Source organism: Columba livia, chromosome 3 (genome assembly GCF_036013475.1).
Source record: "Columba livia isolate bColLiv1 breed racing homer chromosome 3, bColLiv1.pat.W.v2, whole genome shotgun sequence".
Lineage (NCBI taxonomy): Eukaryota > Metazoa > Chordata > Aves > Columbiformes > Columbidae > Columba > Columba livia.
This window is the reverse complement of record NC_088604.1, coordinates 45,639,433-45,650,051: the sequence shown is the minus strand read 5'-3', so window position 1 is coordinate 45,650,051 and position 10,619 is coordinate 45,639,433.

The window sequence follows — 10,619 nt, the reverse complement described above, 5'->3', positions numbered from 1 at the left end:
AAACCTTATATGACACAACAACCACTGGTCTGGGAGTGAGGACCATATTAAAGCTTTAGTCATGAGAATGTACTGATTTCTCCTTCAGCCAAAACTAGTAATGCAGAATATTTTGTTGAAATTTTTAATGAGTTGAATATTCTGATGGGCAATGAAAGGTGACCATTAAACCATGATGCCCCTCATGTTAAAAATTTTATGTTTGATACAAGTTCTATATTTTGAGGTAGCATTACCTTCATGGATTAGCAAAGAGTGCTATTTTTATTTGGAATACTGGCAAGTAATCATAGAAAAGTTTGATCTATGAGAGTTAAATGAATTTTAACTGAAAGACTGAAATTCACAGGGAACAGAATTTATGAAAAGCTAAGTAACTAACGGAATGAGTAACATTGCATAGCACAACATTAACTGCCTTAGAAAACTGATTTAAGTAACGATTAGAATGAAGATAAAATATCTCAGTGGATTTGTACTAAATCAGGACATAGGCAGAGAGATTTGATGATATATTATCTAATATCAAAAAAGAAATGCTCTTAGGTACTTGATAGGCAGCTTATAATATTCTTTATAACATTGCCCCATAATGATAAAGTATGAGACTCTTTAGACTGCAGCCACATGGGAACGACCATTGATCTAATACTTGTAATGGCAGTGGTATTATCACTATGTGTACCAGATGGAGCCATGTTCAGCATTTGGAGCAAGGTCAGGAGTCTTTGTAGTAAAAATGCTAGGTCAGCAATAATAGTTGTAATATTCACTATCCTTTTTACAGCTTCCTTAGGTTCTATGTATGCAGTAATTTCAACATGTAAGATCATTTCTAATTTTGGATGCTGCTACACTTTTTAAATAAAAATATTATTTTGTCAAAAGCAAAATATTACAGAGGAATTCATAGATTTGATCTAATTTTTTTTTTCAAATATTTTCCAAAAAGAAAATTCTTCCAAGTAATATGGTCCCTGCCTGATCCTGAAATATTTATTTTGACACTGCATGACATACTTTACTACATAGTTATTGCATTATGAAAGATTAATTATTCAACATCTTCATATCAGAGTGCTGATTGCAGAAAAAATATCGTCCATAGTGTGGACTAAGAATACATTTTTGAATGTTCAGGTTATAAAATGCCATGGTTTGACCAGATCTACTGGAATTTTAAATACCATGGACTATTATATGCAGTGCATAACTATTGTAACACTTCCTAAATGGTGGGTTACTGTACTTTCCCCAGTCTTTAATTAATTTGAACACATAGTATTTATGATAAAATTCATATTAGGAAAAAAAGAAAACCACAAACCTTCCTGGTGATTTATCCCGCTTGGCTCAGGAAGTGATTATTATCTCATATATATCATGTTGCCTCTGAGAAGTATTTGATAGTACACAAATCCACAGTGAATTGAATAACTTTAAGCTCGTCAAGTCAAGAAGATTTACTGTTCTCAGTTTGATTAGCTAAGCTCTGTGTGATGCTCCTACCTGGGTCTAGGAATATACTTCGGCTGGGCCACAGGGAAGGAAACTTGCATAGTAATTAAGTGAAAATTTATTTTCCTTCCCTAAAAATTACATTTACCTTTTTTTTCATTATATTACCTTCTGGATTTATTTTCTGAGCTTTTAATATTTTCAGGGGCTTGATTTTTATTTGCATATGAGACAAGATTTTTGTTTTCTTACTGATGATAAATTAACTGTTTCCAAAGCTCTGTGTTTGCAATTGTTCCTTTGAAAGAAAGCAGTTTTCTTTATTGAGTGCAGTTAGCATTCTCAGTAATGCCAATGGTGTGTACAGAACAGTTATAATGGTATGACACCTACATCTGCTTTTGTTTGGCAGCTTTATAACAATGTGTCACTTGTCACATCTGTTCGATCATGCAGATACAGTGTGTATCTACAACATGAATGAAGACAAAAGTTTTCAGATTTAGAAATAATTTGTCTTCACAGACAGACTTGCTTCATTATATGGGTGTTGTCGTACAGATTTGAATTGTTGTAGAAATGAAATGAGAATAAGGGTGGTCCACAGGGTTTTGTGCTGAAAAGCTTTAAAGTCTGCTACCTTGTTGCCCTCTGACCTGTTCACTCTAAACATAACTGAAATTTTCAAAATGGATTTTGGCTCTGGACAGCCATGGTTTTAAGAGTACAAATGGTACTCATTTTCAAAGATGCAGAATAGCACTCCAGGAGAATGCCATTGGTAGGTACTTCAGTTTTACCGACCTACTCTTTTCATAGTTCCAGAGTACTTGAAAGATCTAGCTTGAATTAGGTATATAACTGGGAGGCAGGGAGAGTGCACATAACTCCTATCAGCAGCTTTCATTTTCCTGTGTCCCTGTATGACAGTATCCTTGTGATGATCCAGTGTTCCAACTGAAATAGAAGCACCAGATCTCCGTCCTGTCATATATAAGATTATTTTTATTCTTCTGTATTATGTATTTTCTTCTTAATATGAGCTGACATATTTATAAAGGGAAAGAGCCTTCTGGATAAGCTACCAGCCAGAGAAGGTGAATGTGAGAATCTATAGCCAAGTCCCTTCCCTCAAGCATCTTATCTTGCCAGAAACAACACAGCCCAAATAAGAAAGCATCCTGATATGCCCTTCAGAATGTTTTTACAACCTTCAGTCTTTTATACCAGCTTCAGAAAATCTTCATTATCACTGAGGTAAAACCCATTGCTCAGGGTTTGTAAGACAGAACATTTCAATTCTTTTTAGGCATCCTGCCATGCAGCTGAATTCACGAGCGCAAGTTAAATGCCAGGGCTTTCTGTACATGATGTAGGGGGACCTAAGCATAGAATCATAGAATCATAGAATGTCCTGAGCTGGAAGGGACCCACGAGGTTCATTGAGTCCAACTCCTGTATATGACAGCCCCACAGTTCACACCACATGTCTGAGGACATTGTCCAGTCTCTTCTTGAACACTGTCAGGCTTGGGGCTGTGACACCTCCCTGGGGAGCCTTTTGCAGTGTTCCACCACCCTCTGAGTGAAGAACCTTTTCCTAATGGCCAACCTAAACCTCCCCTGGCACATCTTCCTGCCATTCCCTTGGGTTCTGTCATTGGTTGCTAGAGAGATCAGTGTCTGCCCCTCCTCCTCCCCTTGTGAGGAAGCTGTAGACCGCAATGAGGTTTCCCCTCAGTCTCCTCTTCTCCAGGCTGAACAAACCAAGTGACTCATACGGCTTCCTCTCCAAACCCTTCACCAACTTTGTACCCCTTTTCTGGACACTCTCCAGTAGCCTAATATCTTTTATATCCTGTGTTTCCCAGAACTGCACACAGTGATGCAGGTGAGGCCGCACCAGTGCAGAGCAGAGCAGGACAATCACCTCCCTTGCTCGGCTGGCAATGCTGTGCTTGATGCACCCAGGATACGGTTGGCCCTCTTGGCTGTCAGGGCATGCTGTTGGCTCATGTTCACCTTGCCATTGACCAGAACCCCCAGATCGTCCTCCGCAGAGCTGCTTTACACCCTTTTATCCCACAGTTTGTATGTACAGCCAGGGTTGCCATGTCCCGGGTGCAAAATCCAGCACTTGCTCTTGTTGAACTTCATGTGGTCAGTGATTGCCCTGTTCTTGCCCAGTTTAAGAATGAAACTGGCAGTTGTTAGCCAGTGTTAACTGGCCACTGGAAAATGCTGAAGTGCTAAGGCGTGGCCTTATCCCAGTCATACACACATTTAGGAGCATATCTCATGATCAGAGAAACTCATAGCAGCCGAACCTGTCCTACAGCTCAGTGTCAAAAGCAGATCAGACTTTTTTTTTTTTTTTCAAAAATAAGACAGAAGAAGAATATATTTACTTAAAAAAAGAATCCCCCAACTGATACATATACCCAGGAACCAGACCAACCAGAGAGTTGTAGGTTCCACTTCCAATGTATCACCTGCATAGGAATGAGGGATTGGCACAAGTGATTTCTCTCTGCTTTCCTTTCTGAGGAAATGAAATTACATGTCTGCATTGCGATTTTTGACTTCTCCTCACTGAATCATTCCATAGATGATGAGGACAGTGAATTTAAGAAGAGGCTAAAAATAGAGCTGTCACAAGTAGGAAAGAAACATAATTCTCTGTGGGTATTTCAAAAAGTCATGTAAACTGTTGATTATTATCTAATTAGAGAAAAAGATGGAAGAAAGAAAGCAGCCTAGATTACATATTTGGTCTGCTAAAACTATTACTGAACTGCAGGTTTGTGTTCCACAACAAGACTCAGAGTAGACTACTGAAGCCTGGATTCTGATTTTATAATCTCCTTGTAGCAGCTGCCACTCAGTCATTCAAATCACACACAGCTTTGATGTCAGGCTATTGTTCCATTAAGGTGCAGCTCACTGCTTCTTTCAACTCAATCTCTTTTAATCTTGCAAATCAAATAAAGCTCAGTAATGCAGATAATATGTCAAAAATGTCCTTACCTCATTGACATTCCCAATGGAAGTCTCCTTTTGAAATAATTTCTCAGCTAAGTTCAGATATGTTCCGCAAACCATAAAACAGCATTGAGAAGTGCTTAGTGCACATCAATAAAAGGGAAAAGATAGCCACCAGGTATCATATAATAGTTAACTGTGGGGTTTTTGTGCAGTATAATTTAGATGTGCATAAAAATAAAATCTGATTTCATGTGCATGCTACTTTTGCTAAATGCTACTTCTTTATTAAAAATAATATCAAATTGTTTTTCTAGTGATACATCAGTGGGCAGAATAATAATTGACTAAGCCTGCTAGGAAAGGTTTGATATTATAAGTAGATGGCTGTTGCAGGTCTTTAAGCGCTGTAGCTTATTATGAGATTTATCCATGGTGGTAAATATTTTCATTGGCAGTTTGAAAACATAAGAAAGCCGTCACCTTGATATAACATCATCTGCATACCTGAGGTGCCAGCAGTTTTTTCTAATGTGCTTCTATGAAGCAAGATTTAAATAGGAGGGACATAACAGCCTCTAACTCATAGAAAGGAGTCTGAGCTTAGTGGGTTGGGAAGCAGCTGAACACTTGGTAACTCTGCTACCAAACTGTGTCGAAATGGGGTTCTGGTTGTGTTTGTGGTGTGAAATATTAATGGCATGTTTACATATTTAAAATGAAATACCAAATATAGAGAGTGAATATATGCAAGTCACGCAAAAGTGATGATGAGGATATATTCTTGATGTAGTTTTGTTCCTTTATCAATGGAGAAAAGGTCAGTTTGTCAGATACAAGGCTTACAGCACCTAATCCTGGTGCAAAACTAGTTGAATACAGACGGCACAGAAAAACAGAACCACGAATGGTTGAGGTTGGAAGGGACCTCTGAAGATCATTTAGCCCAACCCCCCTGTTCAAACAGGACCAGCTAGAGCCAGTTTTCCAGGACCATGTTCAGATTCTGGCTTTTGAATAGAGTGATAGTGATAGAGACACCACAACCTCCCTGGGGCATCCTGTGCCAGTGCTTGGTCACCTTCACATTAAAAAGTCTTTTCTGGTGTTCAGCTGGAAAATGACCAGATATGTGCTGGATTTTCTGTCCCAAGCCGTCTCTCTGCACAAGACATGATGGTGCTGGAAGTCTCAGCTGAATCCTTACACTCCCCATATCACAATATTTAAGATTTCATAGCCTTTACAGCCACAGGACTGTCCCTTTTTCTTTAGGACTGAAATACGTTGATGTTTCATTCTTTAAAAATTCAAGGACAACAGGAAGAAAATGCATTGTAAATTTCAGAAGCTGGAGAAGCAAAAGACTCAATAAACCATTTAAGTCATCTTCTTGATAATATGTGATTATTAACGACAATGAATTCTTTAGTATTTAGTCCTGCCTAATCTGTTGTTGCATTCAGCATGCAGATTTCTGTCATTTACACAAGGAAGGTGGTAAACAACCTGCCTTTTGTGACTGTTAGAAATCATCTCCTTGAGACTAGCTAGGATTTCCAAGGAATCAAACTAGTTACCTATAAGCCTTATTCCCTAAAATTCCTTTTAGAATTTTTTTTGTTTGTTTTCTTCATGTAACTGAACACTTTCCATGCAACTGCTGTTATATGTGCTGATCTTGCTGTTAGGTCCTTTTGGTTAATAAAAATGACCAGCCAGTAAAAAAAAACCACTCTGATGAACCACTGGCAATAACTGGTGCTATACTTACCCTGGAAAATTTATCTTTAAGTTTCTCTCTGTATATACACTTTCAGACAGATGAAATAATATCCTACTCTAGCAAAGAAATTCAAGGAGACATCAAGAAATTCAAGGAGACATGGTGTTTTTATTTCATTCAGTTATTGTTTAAAATCAGCATGAAATGATAAATATATGCTCAGTGTCCAGTGATCCGTCATATGGCAGTAAAATGTACTTCTAAGCAGGACACAGGAGAACAAAAGCAGGAGTGAAGGGAGGCTTAGCTCAGTTGTAGTAAATCACTTGTAAGTTGTCTTTGGTGGTGTTGCAGATCTGAAGGTGCAGATATAAATGTGCTATGTGAAAACTTATATTTTGATATGCCATACAAAAATTTCAGCCATACTATTTGTTATATTTGTGCTCTGAGGCCATGCAGATATATTAACATATATTACTTCAGAAACAATTAATTAATTGAGATACAGCTGTTGTAAAAGTAGTATTTTGGTTTCCTACCACATCTCTCTTTAGAAGTCAGAGTAACTCTGGAAGAAGTCAAGGTTTTAATTTTAGAGGGGCCTAGAGACAGAAAATCAGAATTTTAACAACTGTCCAGTCCTTTCCTACCTAATACTGTTTTAGTGTGGATTTACAAGTGGCTGTAGAACATAAAATTAGGTAAAGCAGTACTAATCTTATAAGGGAGGATCTCCCATCACTGCTTGCCTCCAACTTTGTTTCATAAAATGGTGGGTGGGTAAAACTCTGATGAATTTTTCAGAAGTCCTGTTTGGGAACTTGAAAGTGTTAATGAATGTGAGAATCCTTAAATTGCCTTAAGACTTCTCAAATGGTAGCTTCAGTTAAGAACAACCACAAATCTCAGAAATCCTTTGAAACTGGGAGGGTCAAAATCTGTGGCCCATGATTGTGAGATTGAAAAGATTCTTACCAAATAGGATACTTAATTATCTTTGCTGCATTCATAAGCATTATATCTTGTTTTTGTGTGCACACATTATGTAATTTATGAATTTACGACATTTTTGATGAACATACGGTTGAAAATGATAGGATTGAAAAATTGTTCTTGAAGCATTTGTGTTCAGAAATAGTTATTTAAAAGCCTAGAAAACAAACCTAAGGAACTTAGGACCAGTTGAAATGGTGCATGTTGGTATACTGCATGACTGTATAGTACTAGCTTTTGTTTTAGAATTTTTTTTTCAAACTGCTTTTATATCTCACTTACCAATATCATTCCATTTAGCTTTGAAAATCATCATTATACTTCCCTCTGGTTACAAAAGGCTTTTTTTTTTCTCTCTTGTGCCATTATTAATAACTAAGTAATTTGATTCAGATCAAAAAACATCCCATCTCAAAACTAAAAATGAATTGTGCAGAAAATCAGCACTTAAAATTATAAATCCATTTCTGAAAAGCTCCTCTGCTATCAAGAGATCACATTTGTGTGAAAAACAGATGTATTTTCCATATAGGAAGAATAACAATTATTATTTAATATATCTGGGAAAATACTGCAAGAAACTGCTGTTTTCCAATTACCCCTTTTGGTATAACTATGTTAAATTCTCCTTTATGTACACCTTCTACAAGAAAGAGATTGAACTGAATTGTTTTTGTAAATATTGCAGGAGCAGAATTTCAATATATATCAATTGGCATATACTTATGATCATTAATTGTTACAATAAAAAAATATTGAATTTATATGTGTCCAGTTACAAGTGAGGAATTCCTTTGCAATTTTAGATATGTCAGATTTAAAGAAAGAAAAAAAAGATATTATGTAAGTAAATGTACAGAATCTGGGCAGTAGACATTTTTTAGTAGAAAAAAAGGTTAAGTTTGTTTAAATATATTATTCAGAACTTTTTTTTTTTGTCTTTTCTGATGATCACTCCATGCTTAAAGGAAAAAAAAAAAGTGAAATCAGAAAGCATTCTTGGAACACTTCTTCAGGAGAATTAATCTAATCTGTACAAGTCTGAAGAGCTTTCTATCAAGTTTCTGATCTACTGCCTTGATTAAGAATGAAGCCTTAAAGTTAAAAAAAAAAATAGGCCAGGCAAAATAGAAATAATAATGTTAACTATTGCAAATGAAGTTTGGCTATATTCAGATGCTGAAGGGCTTTTCCCATCTTGATAAGGAATACCAGTCAACATGCAAAGATACAGTATCCTTTGGGGACCATCTTAATAGTTATTACACTTGCATCAATAAAGAGATACAGATGTTACAATAAGGATAGTGGCTGGGGATATGTTTTTTTATATCTAAGACAAAAAAGAACCTTTGTTTCTGCATAAGATCATCAACAATATAACATTGCATCATTGGAATTTAGTGAATTTATGTGGAAAGTAAGTATTATAACAGTGTAGAAAGTGGTTAATTATAGGCAAACAATTACCTTTCATGCTTATTGTGTACTTATAAAGTCAGATCTGTGGTAAAACTAAGTGTGGGACCAGGGATGACTCTGAAAGTAGACTAGAAATTTCCCATAATGTTTTCCATTAATTTATTTCCAGGTTTTGTGAAGTTGGGATTTCTGATACTCATTGGAAACTGAATGCTAAGAAAATAATTGCTTTACATAATACTGATGACATTACTGTCATAAGATGTGTGGATAAAGGTATATTGGATTCAGAAAATTGAAGATTTATCTTTTCCAGAAATAGTATTTAGGATTATTTGTAAATAACTACTTGAAATGCTTCGAATATTAAAGGCAGTCATTCCTCCCTGTATTTGTGTAATTTCTGGCACAGTGATAAACACTGGGGCTTCTAGGTGCACCACTGAAAAATAAATAATTAATAAAGTAAGCTATGACAAGCCTTTGAAGAAAATGAGATTGGGTAAAGCAGGTGCAATTGCTATTACTTTCATGCAAATTCTTCCAATTATAGCAAAGGCTATTGATGATTTACGGTTCTGGTTTTGCTTCAGTTTCATCAGTTAAGCTTTGACGACATAGATTTTTGTTATTTTCAACCAGGTTTTTTTTTTCCCTATGTATCACTTTTCACAGCTGTTGATTACCATAGAAGTTATTTGTTGAGGGGTCTATTTAGTAAAATTCATGTTGCAGTTTCTGGGGAAATAAACCATACTCCTCTGTACTTCATGAATTTTACTTAAGAGATCTACAGGTACAGTGACTAGACTGAGTTCATGGAAAAGGATATTGGTCGTTTTAGTTCACACTGAGGACAAAGTAGAAGCCCCAAAGAGAGCAGGAGATACTGGAGGGATCAGTTTTTTCTGCCCTCAACACTGGTGTGCTTTCATAATCCCTTTGTGCAACTGGCCACTGGACTGTGCCCAACAGACAAAGCCTGTCTCTGAGAACATGATGTTACTACACACAGTTCAACTCTTTTTGATACATATTTCTCAGAGGAGTGAATATGGCTGTTTCAAGAGCTAGTATTTCAGGGAGGCCACACAAAAGTCGCTTTCAGTTGAGATGCTGGAATTCATAAGCAATACATTTCAAGGCCAGTAGCAGCTGTTATGACCATTGTAGTTTATACGACACCAGACAGACAAGTTTGCCTGGTTCTCTCTCTAAGTTGAAGGAGTGTGTTGAGTACAGCACATGTTTTAGGAGCATGTCCGATCTTAAGTTCAAGATTTCTAATGATGGAGAAATCACTGCCTTCGGCACATTGTTCTGGTGGTGAATTTCTTCCTTTTCTGAAAATATACACAGCCCTTTTTTTTTTTTTTTTTTTAAATTTGAATTTATACAATTGTTTCTAGCCACTGGGTCTGTTCTTTGGTTTCACCCAACCATGGTCATTACATCTGTGCTTTTCAGAACATATCTCTTAATCTTTAAAATTTGTGGGTTTTTAGGCAAATATGTCATATACGAAGAAGAGTAGGGAGCATGAAATGGTCTGTTTGTTGTTTAGTTTGTCTAGGAGACTTTACTGAGAGCAGTTAATTACATTGGTAGTGACTGTCAGCCTAGTCAGCTGACTTTATGAAGTCTCAGAAAATTTCTGCATAAACCTAGGGAATTCCCAGTGTTCTGAGCCCTTCTTTCAGGGGTGGTTATCAAGTAGCATTGGCAAGCTCGGGTTTTGTTTCCATTTTGAACATCAATTAAGTGGCACATGCAAGTATCTTCAATACTTCTCCTAGGTTTTGATGAACCAAATTTATTTCATTAAACAGAAGATGGCTGGGGAATTTTAAGTTAATCAATGTAAAGATTATAACATGCTCTCTCAGTAACTGGTGAAGAACATTTTGTTAATCAGATTACCTAGAGTTTATGCAAGAATGTATAACTGACAGTGATCTGCTCATGGTGTCTTATTTACATAAGAAACAGCTTGAGTGTAGAGGGTCATTTCATTATAACCTCTGTAATTGTGATT